The 14,619-nt window shown below is 36.5% G+C and overlaps 1 protein-coding gene across 5 annotated transcripts in view; it reads left to right on the forward strand.

The window, feature by feature from the left end:
- Positions 1-14,619, forward strand: part of NPAS3 (neuronal PAS domain protein 3) — a 634,054-nt gene that overhangs the window by 351,809 nt on the left and 267,626 nt on the right. The window lies entirely within an intron of this gene.

Consider the following 14,619-nt stretch of genomic DNA (forward strand, 5'->3'; position numbering starts at 1 on the left):
AATGTTTACGAGGCATGAAGATTCTGTGGTGATGAGCACTCTAGAAACACCATGAGGAAATAAACAATTCTGCATTCACTGCAGGCATTTGATGGTGTGCAGTAAATAAAACAGGGGCCGGTAATAACGTGTTAAGGATAGAAATATTGAAGAGCTGTCTCTTTCTCCGAGCAGTATTTATCTTGGGCTTCAAGCAACGCAAGGGGCTGCCGTGGAAAAATTATTATATGATCCTGTAATTAAAATTTGTGTCATTACGATTATGCATTGGGGGAGGGGAAAGGTCAACTTTTCCCAAGTGACATTCATTCTGGCATTTTGTAGCTTTTGGGGACTTGAATTTCTTACTTAAATAATAGTCTTTAATTCTTTTGTTGAGTCTAGTGACTCTCATTGCTTACAGGAGAGAAGGAAACAGACTAGCTTAAAAATGTTAGTATGGTCCATCCTTGATAAGGCAGAACAACAACCATATCTGAACATGGCTGTAGCTAGACACCAATTATATGATAGAAGTAGACACAGCGAATCACAGCTACTCAGTTTTACGTTTTTTTTTTAAATCCCTTAATAATCTATAGTTTTTTACAGTCCATATGAAAGTCAGCAGACAACCAACATGCTCAACTTTTTCCTCCTAGCCTTTTCTTGCAGTTGCATTCCATCCTTCTCTCTTTAAATCAATACCAGACCATATTTAATTCTCTCAAACCATAGCTCCTTCCTGCATTTGCTGTAGCCTAGTCTTCAGAGGCTGATTGGAAATCAGCTCAATCTGAAATCAGGAAAGGTTGAGTCATAGTTCACTTGGTTCCAGCTCCAAATGTCAGTCGGCGATCACTTTTCCCGTCTTAGTGGTAGCAAATGAAATATGTAGAGACTCACCTCACTTTCACGTTCTTGAAGAGATGAGATAGGAAAAAACCACTGTGTTTCCTGCCTGCCCCTGGCAGAGATTTACAGTTTAAAATGTATTTGCAATCAACTACAGCTTTAGTTTTTCTAAAACATTTAATTCAGAGAGTTTGGGTCAGCAATATGTTTGCATTCTGTTGTATATCTGCAATGATTTTCAACATGCAAAAAGATACATCTACCAATCCTGACAAATAGTGGCTGATACTGAACATTTATGTGCCCTCTGGTTATTAAGCATTTATTTGATGAGGAAGAGTTGCCTAATTTTCACTCAGTATTGGCTGCCAGAATCACAAGTGAGTAAATCCCGAAAAAGAGGAGGAAACATGTAATCTGTGAAGAAACTCATTTCAGGTCCTTTCTATGAAAAATGTGTTTGGTATACATTGGCCTAAACTCCACGCTTATAACTGTCCAAATCAGAACAAGTAACTGTATTTTGTCACACTCTTATTCATCTCTTTGTCAGTGTTTCCTAATTTTAGTAATCATAGTCGAACTACTGAAACAGCTGGAATGAATAGGAGGTTTTTGTGGTAATATCTAGTAACAGAACTATAGTTGTGTCTGGAGTACTGCAAATTAAATGTCAGTCATTCTGATGATACTTTTAATACTTTCACTTGCTAATGGCTATTGTGTGATGAGGGAGCAGGGATGCTTTGTTAAATGCTCTCCTAAAAGAGTAGTTACAAAAGCTCTTCTAGAACTTACATACAGTTGTCATGGCCATCCTTATGTTGGCCTAGTAGAATTGATATGTAGTACGGATGAAGGTTTGACAATACCACTCTGCTCTTTCTTATTACTGTAGAGTCTATGAGCAGAAACGCGGCTGTAGTTAAGTACTAGGGAATACCGATGTTCTAGGTTTCAAACATATATAAGTGCTTGTTAAATAATTTTGAAATTATTTTCAGTCAAGCTTTCTAGTAAAGACGTAGCTCTTGTATTACCTACCATATTTGGAGTAACCTGACACTGTCAAACTTAAATTTTCAATCACTTTTCCTGAAGTGGTTTTTCAGCTCTTAACACAATCTAGACCTTAGATTGGATAGACACTTATTCTGTTAGTCTCTGAGTGGAAATGTACCTCCTGATGCTTTTGGACCTAACAGCAAAGACTAAAGCAGCTTCTTAAAATAATCACGGAAGCGAAATGGTGTTTTGCACTAAGACTAGCCATCTTTTTGCACGTTCAACAATTTGTGTTGCTGGCCCCAAGTTTCTTAAATTGGTTTTAATAACTGATGATCCCATATTGTTGGCAGCATTGGTTACTGTCTTCAGAAGCCAGAACACTGAAAATAAGTGAGTGTGAACATCAACCACTTGATTACAAATCCTAGGCACGTGCTTAGTCCTGAAAGATATATTGAGGATCAAACACCTTAGGACAAAAACTCTTTATAATTTAATCACTGTTCCCAATTCTGCTGTCTGCCTGTTAATTGCTGCACACGTCTTATATTGTCTGACCTAAAGGCCATCCTGTGCTCCTTTAACAGTCTCACCTTATAGAACAAATTCAGGATGATTAGAAAATCTTCTAAAAATACGACTCATTTCATTATATATGAAAGACATGCTTGTATTCTCTGGCAAACCGTAAGCAATGAAAGTAGTCTCCGAAATGTATCCCCCTTGATAAGAACATCATGTTCTGTACGATTTTATGAGCTGTGCCTTACCTTTGGCCTGTGGAATTCATGTGAAATGCTCCAGAAAGAATATCCAAACTAATGTCTCTGTTCCTTTTAACGGCTTGTAAACTCATGAAATGACACAATCCCATACCCTTAGCTGCGGAAGCCTCTAAATTGCAAGCAAATAGAAACCACTGAAAAACGTCCTAAAACCAGACTTAAATATCTTGACACTAACTGCATTTGCGGTTCCTTGAACTCTCTTATTTCTGTCAACTCCTCTGTGATATTTAGAAGTCTATTTGAAGTCAGATGGGACTTCATTCTCAAAGTCCAGATCATCAGTTAAAGAGCACATTTGAATCCTCTGTTTTATCCTCTGCCAAGATCATTTCAATTTCCCTGAGGCATGCATCAAATGCAGTTATCTAAGTAATGGGAGATGAGATCATGTCATTCCTGATCTTAGGTTTCTAGACAACGCCCACACTCTGGGACAGCAAAAGCTCACTATAGTGAAACCTTCAACCAAATATTTACACAGAATGTTTACATACGCATGGGAGCTTTGACACATACGGGTATTCTCCTATCCAGGGAATCACCTTGTTTTTATAAGCTGACACTATTTACATGACTCTCAAGTCAGCTCAAATTCCTGATACTTCAATGTTTGCTTGAAACGTTTCACAAAGGGTTGTGATTCTCTCCCTCTTTACATCACTTACTACTCTGTGGCACTAAGCACAGAGAGAGTTTGCACACAGAAATCATTGCCTCCGCTTCTGTAAATTTCTTGGATCAGGCTGTCTATTCGTCAAATGCTACAGTGACAGTTGTCTCCGAGTTATCGATAACCTGATGTTCTCAGACGACTGTAGGAGAGCATCCCTTCTCTGTGTACTCAGCTGAGTTTAGATGAGCACACTATTCCACGTATGCATTATGTAAATAAAATGAACACCTAGAGTCTCAAAACCAGAACTGAATAATAATCCTACACTGTTAGAAATAAGTCTAGGGGATTTATTTGGCAATGACTCTTAATAAATCCATATAAGCTGAAGTCCAAGTGTACTTGTCACTATGGTACTATATTTAATCTTTAATCTGTTTTCTAATTCAAAGTGACTTCTGTGTTCATCTGTTCTAAAACAATTTCCCCAAATCAGTAACTAAATCTAGTATATTTCTTCATAGAATCATTGTCTCAGATTTGCACTCTGGAATTCTGTTTTCAATGCGTGCCAAAAATAAGAACCTTCAGGATGAGATATCCTGTAGTTCTTATGTAGGACTCAGGGTGGTTTTTGTTTTGTTTGCTGTTGCCTGTGAATTTTTTGATTGATGGCATTTCAGCTCATATATACTTGTTTCTGTTACATTTCAAGTTTGGGTATAGACTTGTTCTAAGAAGTGAAAAAGATGGAGGGAAATGTTTATGTGCCTGTTTGGTCCTATTCCTTTAGTGCTTGGAAGATTTCATTACGTCAGAATGAGACTTCCCATGTCCTCAGCCCTGTGTCATTCACAAAGCTCAATTGCCCATAGCTCTGCTCGTTATGTTTTGTGGCAAGATACATAATTCACCATAAGTCTTTCTGAATTTATGCTTAGTACTTTTTTGAGCTCTGACTTGAGTGACTGTCTCTCTTTATGTAGACCTTGGTTTAATCAGAAAAGTAGTTGACATTTGTGTGACTGAAAAATAGCTTATGGTAGTTCCTGTAGGGAGATTTCCAGCCTTTGTGAGTTTTTTTTCGTTTGTCACATTGCTGGCACATATGGGATTTCATTGTTTGGGTTCACACCTCTGTTAAACGGTCAGCCAATGTCAATTCCAAGGCACTGGGAACTGTGTTCTCCCATGCAGCTTCTTCCTGGAGTCCTAGGAGCCTTCCAGCATATGGCTGCTCTTCTGAGGCCACTCAACCATGCATGCGTCCACTGACTAAGGCTTATTCTTGAAATGGTGATTTGTCACTCAGAGTTGACATAGCTCTCTGAAACTTTCCTGTACTTTAAATGTTGTTTTACTAGTTCCTGTGGCTCTGGATGAAAGGTGAATGTTAGAAAACTTTTTCTGGCTGATCCAGACATTTTGCAGTTTAAACACTGGAGTATCTTAACTACCTTTAATGCTCGGCAATTTCTCTGATACTGGACTTACCCCTGAATTTCTTCCTTTTCTCTTCCAACATATCTAAGAGTGGCCTCTACCCAATGCTGTGATGTGGTGATGATGTGTGAGAGCCTGATACAATGTTTGGCCCAGATGCCATTGGAGGCTCTTTGACTTGGGTTTTCTGTCCCCATCAGACCTCTTGGCCTTCAGAAATGCCTAGCCAATAGAAAACATTAGGAGCAGGTTGGCCATCTGAATGTAGTTCTATATGCTCAACCTGACCATAAAATCCAAACATCTGGGTAATTTTTAACAGACATGAAGAAAATTGAAGGCACAGTGTTGAAAGTGTAAAGACAGAGATAATTTCTATGAGTATTTTAAAATTATACAGATTATAATGAAAAATGATTTGTGCTGAATTCATGTGAAAATAGTATAAACTACAGAAGAGCTATACTTAGTTACTTCAAAAGAAGCTGATCTCTACATTTGTGAAAGAGTATATAAAATTAAAAAAAAAAAAATTGAACAAGAAGGGAAAAGTAGAGGGAAGGACAGCAGACCGATGAGAAAGAACTTAAGAATATCTGTAAATTAATAATTAATGTAAAAGTGCCTTAAATTTTTCAATGCTCATTGCCCTTCTCAGTGAGTAAAATAAATCATGCAGATGAAAAAAAAATCCAAAGACTCTTACAGGGTTACGTTATTGAGGTTTCTTTCCAGCTCTTCACAAGAAGAGTAGAAGATTTCTAATTCGCAACACTTAACTGATTGAGGAGTTTGAGAAGTATTGTACTCTGTCAGACAGTTAAGTGCAACCTCTCCCGCAGTATGGAAGAATGAAATATTAGAGCTGCTCTCTGGCTTAGCTTGAGATGCTGAGCACTCCCTTCAGAAAACAACATGTTTGACTGTGATACAAGAGTCCATTGCAAGGCCTGATGGAAATGGAGGGGCAGAGGGGGTGGGGGATGCGAAGGGAGTTGAAGAATGTAGCCTCTTGGAGTGCGCTGAAGAATGAAGCTGCATGCTTATGCACGCTGTAGATCTTAGTGAGATGCAATGCAAATCCACCACTGCTAGAAAAAACAGAACAAAATAGCTTAGATAACATGAAATAGTTGACAGTGCTTTGTTATATAGTTCATATGTTAATTGACTGGAGAATAGATCAAGTTGTGAGGTGCAAGTCCTTTTTTCTGCTACTGTTGCAGGCAAACATCAATATGGAGAAACAAATTTTTTTAAAAGGCAATAACAATGTTCATGCATATTCATGAACTTATTAACCCATTACTGCTTATATTTGTTCCAGAAGACTCTGCAAGTCTAAGCAATTAAAAAATGATAATAAGACATAAATTCTTGTGAACTGTTTTCTATTAATAAAATTTAACAAACGTGACTAAACTCATACAGGTTTCCCATCTGTACTTGCTACGGAGCAGCTAAGTATTGTGATACAGCTCTAAATATTGCAGAAAGAGCTTTCTTTTTATACTGTGATATTACATTGCTTGTCTGTACATGGATATGTTCCATATTAATTGCTCCTGGTTGTCTCCATGTGTGAACACTTTTATTCTAGAGCAAGAGTGAGTGAAAGTCAACTTTCAAACTTTGCAGGAATGAAACCCCCTTGATGAGAAATAACAGTGGCCAAACATACAATTAATTGGGAACAACTTCTGAATTATGAATGGATGAACTAAGTCTGAAGAGGCCACAGACTCACATTAAAACGGTATGGAAGGACATGAGTGAAGCTGTTCATGTCTTGGAGAATAAGAGCATACGCCATTTAATTGACAGACATGTGCCAGTTATACTACATGTGGCCAAGGAAAGGCTAAACCCATTTGATTCATCTAAACAGAAGGAACTGAAGCAAGGGATTGCCTGACGCAGGAGAAACTCAAAAGAGATTATCAAACCTTTATGCTATCCAGTGTGTAGGAATTTGAAATGCAGTTTGAGTCTTGATATCTTATCTGCATGGCCAACATCACGAAAATGGAGTTCTTAATGAGAGTCTTCTTAGTTTCACTTTAATTTTAATCAAGAGCGCTATACGTGATGCTAATAGAGGGACTACTTAATCGTTAGGTGAAGATTAATTTAGTTTTTACTTCTTTCCACTTCCTCAGCTTTTCTGTCGATTTAAATATAGTTTTTCCTTTGAACTATCCTTGCACAAAAATGACAAACCACTTTCTTCATTTTTAACTCTGTTTTAGTCTTTCTCTTGAGTACAGTTCACTAGTGGTTTGTGTGATATCAGGAAGGAAAAACAAAGAATGCAAGGGCATTTCAGTAAATAGGAAATATGAAAGTGGTTGTTCCTGTCTCCTGTACATGGCACAAAGAGGCTGCTTCTGCTAAAGATTGGATACAGTTTTATGGCTCTGTGTAGTATAATCTTGTGCAATTACCTCAGTGTGGTTCAGAAAAATTACTCTGTAAGTATGGCCATGTAGGGTTCCACGGCTGTTTCTCATTTATTTCGTTGAAGCTTTTTTCCTTCTTTACGTTAAATGAAAGTTTTGTCAACACAGCTAAAACACAGAATATGTGGGTCAAAGTATTATCTGTCTCAATTCTGTATCAACAGCAATCATATATATTTTACTTCTGGAAATAATTTCATCATTCTTCTGAAAATAGGCCAAAGTACTACCCATCCCAACCTAATTTTGCCTCCTTTCCCTTTTCTTCTGCCCCAGCTTTGGGATTTGCAGTGCTAATAGGAGAAAAGGCTGTGACAGTGTGTGCACAGTTCCGGATTCATAAAGTTAAGCTTATGCCTAACTGTTTAGCATGTGTGATGTCCCACGAATTCGTGCTTAGAAAACTGTATCTGGATTCAGGAATTTGGATTGTTCTTTTTGGCTTTGTGTCAGGCGTCTTGTGTTTCCTGAGAAAATTGTTCAGTCTCTGGCTGCAGGAGCGTTCCAGTGTATTTCCATTTAGTATATGTACTTTGTGAAGGTGAACAGCTTTTGTGACATGCGTAAGTGAAGGGCAATGAGTTGCTATCACTTTGAACTTTGTATAAAATCTGACTAAAATTAGAAAATCCAGTGATTCAACCACTGATGGCAAAACCGTAAGCTAGAGCTCCCCTTTCAACTCACGCCTCTGGATCTGCTAGAGTGTGAGATTTTAGAGAAAAATAGTAGAAGGCTTCCAAGTGAAAACAGCTAAAAGTGAAGGTTAATTTTCGAAATTAGAACTTGGTAGTTATCCACAGACCTAGAATAAAAACAGACAAACAGGAGCAGCAGTTTGTGCTTAACATCTTTTCCTAGCCAATATGAATGGTGATCTGCCACCAGATCTTTTAGTTATTGGCAAAATTCCTGATGTCTGTGTGTGTCATTGAAGACGGCTCATGGGAAACTTTTGTCAATACTACCTGCTGCACATTATTTCATTTTGATTCCCAATATAACTTCTTTGCTTTCTTTCTTGCAATAAAAATATTTCAATTGAAGTAAATGGAAATTTTGGCTTTGTAGCAGGACCCATATTTCACCATTGATTTGGTTTTTGGAGGGTTTGGGGTTTTTTTAATTGCTGAAGGCAAAATTATCTTTGTAATGGCACTTATTTGATTATTAATCCCAAAGTGATATAAATTTAGCTAAATAAGTTATTATGAAATAATGTAATTATGAAATACATTTCATGGGAAATCAGTTTGTTATGGGACTCCAGAGATGAATTTTGTATTGACTGTCTTATTAAAAAAGACAGTCTGCAAACCTTTCTGTGTATGTATTTTCAAAATATGTGTAGTCTTAGAGAAATAATTTATCACTTTAAAGCTAAGAATATCAGAAATTTATATCTGCTTTTAAACAGTCTGTACGTATCTCAGGTTGAAAGTCTATGGTTTCTCCTTACAGTGTAAATTTCTGGATGTACTATTTCATGCTGTGTAAAAGATGTCCTGTTTATTATTATTGCTTACTATATGTTACAATTGAAAAATTTATGATAAAGAAGCTTCATTTGGAGCACCTCAGAACCAGAGACTATGTTCTGTGCATTGGGCTTTAAAAGCGCTAAATACATTTCAGCGTGAACTTCTGTATGATAAGGAACTCATCTTTAAAATGTTCATATTTGTCAACGTTATCAGAAAAACATGACTGAATGTGAATGTTCCAACATATTTGTTTTCTTGCTATTAAACTAAACTGACATTCTGAAAGGACATTCTCAAAGCAACTTCTTCAGATGCTGCTAAGTTGTATTTATAATTAGTTCCTAATTTAGCTATGCAAGCAGAAGGGAGGAGGGGCGCTTATGTTTTGCCAGATATGTGTTTTTTTTCCCTTTTAAATGCAATTATGGGAGGGTTTTTACATTTAGACCATCTTAACAGACATCCTTTCCTCAGCTACCGATGTGTAGTCATTGCATTTATGCATTCAACTTCTTTGTCAAGTGATGCTATTTTTTTTTCTGCTGCTGCCTGACAGCCACTAATAATAACACATGAGGACAGTCAGACAAAATGAAGACAAATGCTGCTTGTCGCAGCAGAATCATAATGTCTCCAGACTCAGTAAAGACAGTCTAACTGTATGTGGATGCTCCTTATAGCTTATTTAGGCCTGTGGTTTCTCCCTGTGGTTTTTTTTTTTTTCTTCTTTTCCGAAAGCACAAACATTGTGCAGAAATACATTAAGGCAACATATGGGCCTGTTAGTTAGCCAAAACAATGTGGAGCCATGGAGAATAGAGATTGCAATGCACAGATGGATATTGTAAAAAATTCATGAGTGGCATAAAAGATCTAAAAGGTAAATTTTAGTCAAAATTCAAGTGGAAAGCATAGAAAATAGTTAAGATAGGGCTTTACAAGATTTTTAAATCACCTGATACGAAACATTGCAAATATTGTACAGATGTGTTTATTCCATTATTCAATAATCACATTTCATCACAGCAATAATTATGTCTCTATAGATATATGCCATCAGAAGTAGATTGCTGATAAACAATAGCACTTTTCTTCTACTTGATGTAAACTCTGCAGTATTAAATATCCATATTATTTCCAGTTCAATATTAGAAAATGTCAGTCATTGTGACAAGCCTGGCAAGAGCAGTGCATTGAACAGCTCTCTGCGTAGCGAAGTGCTGGTTTAAATAATCGCACTTCCATGTTACACTGCTTTGTTGGTAAAATCAGACTCTATACAGAAAATGAGCAAATAGTGGTTCTCTCCTCTAGATTCACTTCTTCATAACAAAAGTAAACAGCTCACTGAAACAGAAGGGAATTGCTTTTGCAATGGGCAACATGCAGTGCTTACCCTCAACTAAAATCTGAACTGATTTTGCTTGGTTGGAATTGAGGGCAGAATTTGGTATTTAAAATAACATTTATGTTATCTCTGGAACTTGTAGATGTTTCTTGCTTTTACAGTGTTCTTTATTAAAAGTTTATATGCTATGGAAATTTCTAAAATAATGCAGGAGGGTTTTTTTTTCCGTTCTCTTGCTTATCCTAGATGTGCTTTGAAAAGCTAATGCACTAGGAGTCCATTTTCTTCTGTGTTAAAAAAGTACTTATGAATTTGACATGGACACTTTCTTGACCACACTAAACTGCTATGTGTTGCTACTGATACATCCTTGTGCTTCATGCCTACACTAGCTAATCTTACTGTAAAGTTAGAGCGGTTGCTAGTTTTGTTAGGGGCAACAATGGGAGTGCTAGTATGGAGAAAGAATCCAGAAAGGTAGGGACATTATGAGCCTTGTGTGAAGTGAATCTGCTGTAAGTGACGGTAATCATCAAGAACTGGAGAAAGGAGACAGGAATATGCCTAAGGCAAATATGCCATTATTTCTTTGCTTTTCGAACTGGAAGCTTTGCTGCTTGCCCATAATAGCAGATAATAAAGAGAACACTAGGACAGAAAAGGCAACTGATTCAAAAATGCTTTTCTAGATCTTTTCATTTAGAAGTTTTTAGAAGTTTTATGCTATCAATACAGCCACAGCTAGAGAAGCCAAATGTGCAGACCTTACCAGTGAAAAGATGACTTTAAATCAAAAAATGTAGTTCTCTTAAGTGGATAGAAGATTTGAAATCGTGGACAGTTCACAACTTTACTTTCCACAGAACTACACCAGGGAGAAAAAAAAAATAAAGGATATGAGAAGAAAAGGGATGTAGAACCATCAAAAATGTATATTTCTTTCATGAATACAGAAGTTGTATGAAGATAAGTGTACTGCTTTGAATTGTACACCCATAGCCAGCTATTTAGCTAGTGCTTCATAAGTTTAACAGGACTACTCCCTAAACTTTCTTGAGAAGGCAATCTCCTTTCAACAGTCTTAAGCACAAATGTTTATTGCAGAAATCACTTCTCTTTAGATTTCAGTGAAACATTCAACTTTCCCATCTGCTGAGGATGTTATTGTAACTTCATTAGTAAAGGAAATTTTCAAATAGGTGTTTGAAATAAAGATGGAAGATGGCAATGTGGATGCTTGGGGAAAGCTGTTTTGCATGAAGTGCAGCAAAGTAAAACTGTATAGTTTTAGCTGGATAATTTTGATTTATCAAAAGTGCTATAATTTGTGGAGCAGGAACAGAAGATCAATATTCCTATATGAAGTAAGAGAAAGCAAATAGGCAAGACAGTACCTGGAAAAGTATCTTGTACTCAATTTAGTAAGAAAAGGGTAACAGAGAGAAAGTGGCAGTAATCATAACATTAGAGGGTACTGACCCAGAAAATGCATAATTTTAATAGCATTTTTGAATAAATAGAAAAGGTTGCTGCAGTACTGTAAAAGAAGGGATGACAGAAGTTGAGACAAATGGTGATGGGAGCCTTGACAAAGTTCTGCTTGAGTAGAAGAAAGGCAAGATAACAGGAATGTTATGCAGGGAGACTTGGCAATGTTGTGCCCGAATTAGAAGTGAGGAAATGATCCAAATATTTCCATTAGAATCGTTTGTGTATCTGCTTCTCATGGAGAAATAATTTTGATGCTGTTAGCCAACTGTTTGCATCAAGAAGAGATATCTGTCTTTTCCTAAAGCACCGTTTGAATTTCAAGGAATTTTTCCCAAACCAAATGTCAGAAATGTTCTATGCTGCTAGAAAAGAACAGAAAAAATGGAAGCACATTTGCATATTCAGGTGAATATTTAAAGGGGAAAAGTAGTTTTCAAAGTAGTAACAGTAATGTTGTATTTGGAATACTAAAACAATGATCTTCATCCAAATAAAAAAGCTATAAAGCTAAGCATGCTTCAAATATAGATGTCAAACATATTCCTGCCAAAATTTAGAACCATAAAAAATGAGGTACGTGCAAAATTGAAAGGTATTGCTTTATTATAAGGCCCATGCCTTTATTTAGATGGCTGTACAACTTTCACTATGACAGTGAAATACAGAACTCTTTGCCGACATTCTGATGTCCTTACAGTGGCATAACTTTGGAGGTGGGACTAAAACCTGATTGCTTGCTATTTTAAGATAAGACAATTCAGGAGGTGCTAGCAATTCACCTCCTAGCTCTATGTCAAGATTCTCCCTGTAAATTAAATTATTAATTGGCATGTATGTCTGTTTATTTAATGAGGAGCGTGACAGCCTTTACTGGCGCATATGTGAGAACAAAAACATCACAGTAGGAGCTTCTAAACTGCCCGGCAAGCCAAGGGGTTAAGCAGTTTGATATGCTGTATTAAAAGTAGCTGTTATTAGCAAATGTTGTCTGGCTAGTTGCAACATAAATACCAGAATGTGATATTCATATGGAAGAAAATATAACATGTTTATGCAATTTGTAAGTCCGTAGTAAAGATGAAAGTTTACTTTCCACATTCTTTCACTTTCACTTCTTTGTGTGAAGCCCATATTACAATACAGTTATTTTCTAAGTTCTAGAAAATTATATCCCCTTCAAAGCTCAGCTCCAGCTTTGGCTGTGGCTGTGTGTGGCATGGCGGGCAAGGGGCACAGATGAATGTGGATGGATTCTGTAATTCACGAATGTATACGGGTCAAAGTCCTGCAGGACCGAATACATAGAGAGCAGCAGGGTGACTGGATTCCCCCCTCCCCAACTGGTTTCTCAAGAGCCAAGGAGCAATCTTTTCGGTCCTATTGGCCATTCAGCAGCAGCGACATGGACAAGAAAGTTTTCCATTTCTAGGTTCTGTGACTCCAGAAAATACAGATCTCCAGAAAATACAGATCTGCACAGCATTCACCCACATTCCGTGTTTCATGCAGTAAACTCTGTACAAGATTGTTCATGGTCCTTAGTTATGTTTATTCTTCTATAATAACTTGTATGCTTAAATGATGCAGAATTTTCTCAAATGACTTTTTGGAATTTTCCACAGAGGACACTTTTGGGTCTTGATCCTACATCATTGCAGTCATGGGAAATTTTTGTCACTGACAGTGAGGCAAGCAGAATCAGTCCTATCAGCACGTATTTAAAAGAAATGCTTCTTGTGCATTCTTTATAACTAAAAATGTTGTTATATTTCTTCGGAATGCCCAAGGAATAAATGCGAGCAGAAATGACAAAATAGAAACTGCAAAAAAATATACAGACCACTCTTAATGTCACAGCAGCATTTTATAGTTCTGGAAGCTAAATCAAAAGATTTTTGCAGACTAGCACTTAACACTATTGGTAAATTATAACAAAATGGAAGTTCATTTTGAATGAATTCTAAAATATGGCTGTATGAGGCAGAAGCAAATCTGATGGTCTGTGCTGCCTTCCAGTTCTCTGTTTCTATATTTTGCATGAAAGAAAAACAGGAAAGACCAGTTAAATGCCAATTCTCTCTCGGTTTAGTATCGTGTACATAAGTGCCTGATCAGTAATTAGATAGTGTTTCTTCAGGTTCTTCAAGTTCCACATGTTGCTTTAAACAGATTTTTACTGAAATTAAAAATACAGTTAGACTGATGATTCTGAATAGGCACACAAGGCCTTAATGAAGGAAACTGTGAAGATGGGAGTGGTTTTTAAAGAAAATTTGTTTCCCACGTTATTATCCTACAGGTTTCATGAAAGCATTTCATTCTTTAAAGAGGACTTAAAATTAATACCTCAGTGCACAATTTGTATGCTTGTGATTTGCTAAAATAATTGATAGACCTTAGCATACATACTGCTTGTGTAATATCCGTATTGTCTATACGTTGAAAGAGTTTGCCTGCTTTTTCACATTCCGTTTCAAAGGAGCCCTCTGCTGGACAGCCTGGCTTGATGTATAGTACTTATGTGTATGTGCACACATGCACCACAAATAAACCTATATGTAAATATATAGGATAGATTTAGTATTACTCAGAAGTTTGTTTGTCATTAAAGAAAGCATAAGCCACTTGGAATACAAAATTGCAAAGGACACTTGTTTTCTCACGCTTACAATGTAACTCGTTTAAAATAAAAAACGCTTTGAAGTTCTGAAGAACATCAGCATATTGTTAAACGTGTATTTTTGCTAGATTAGTATCATATACAATTTAGAAGTTAATATTTCCAAGGATAAAGAATTGATTTAGAAAATAGCATGAGAGTTATGCATGAAATAGTGTGGATATTCTGTGCCATTCTTGCTTTTCTATATTGCATGTACTGTCTAAAATAGTTTAAACCTTTGTTATTTCTTCTCTGAGATTCAAAATTAGCTTTAATATGTTCTTTGTTGCCACATGGTGATATTATTAGTAGAGCTGTAAATTTCATTATAAACAATGTGCAAATACTGCAGAAAAATAAATAAATACATATAATAATAAACTTACAGAAAATTGAAATTTACCTAAGTAATACATTAGCAGATTCACTACATCATTCCTTATTAGTCTGGAAAGTCAATTTCTAGTTTTCTGTTTGTTTGCTTCAGAA

Source organism: Tauraco erythrolophus, chromosome 6 (assembly GCF_009769465.1).
Source record: "Tauraco erythrolophus isolate bTauEry1 chromosome 6, bTauEry1.pri, whole genome shotgun sequence".
Taxonomy (NCBI): Eukaryota; Metazoa; Chordata; class Aves; order Musophagiformes; family Musophagidae; genus Tauraco; species Tauraco erythrolophus.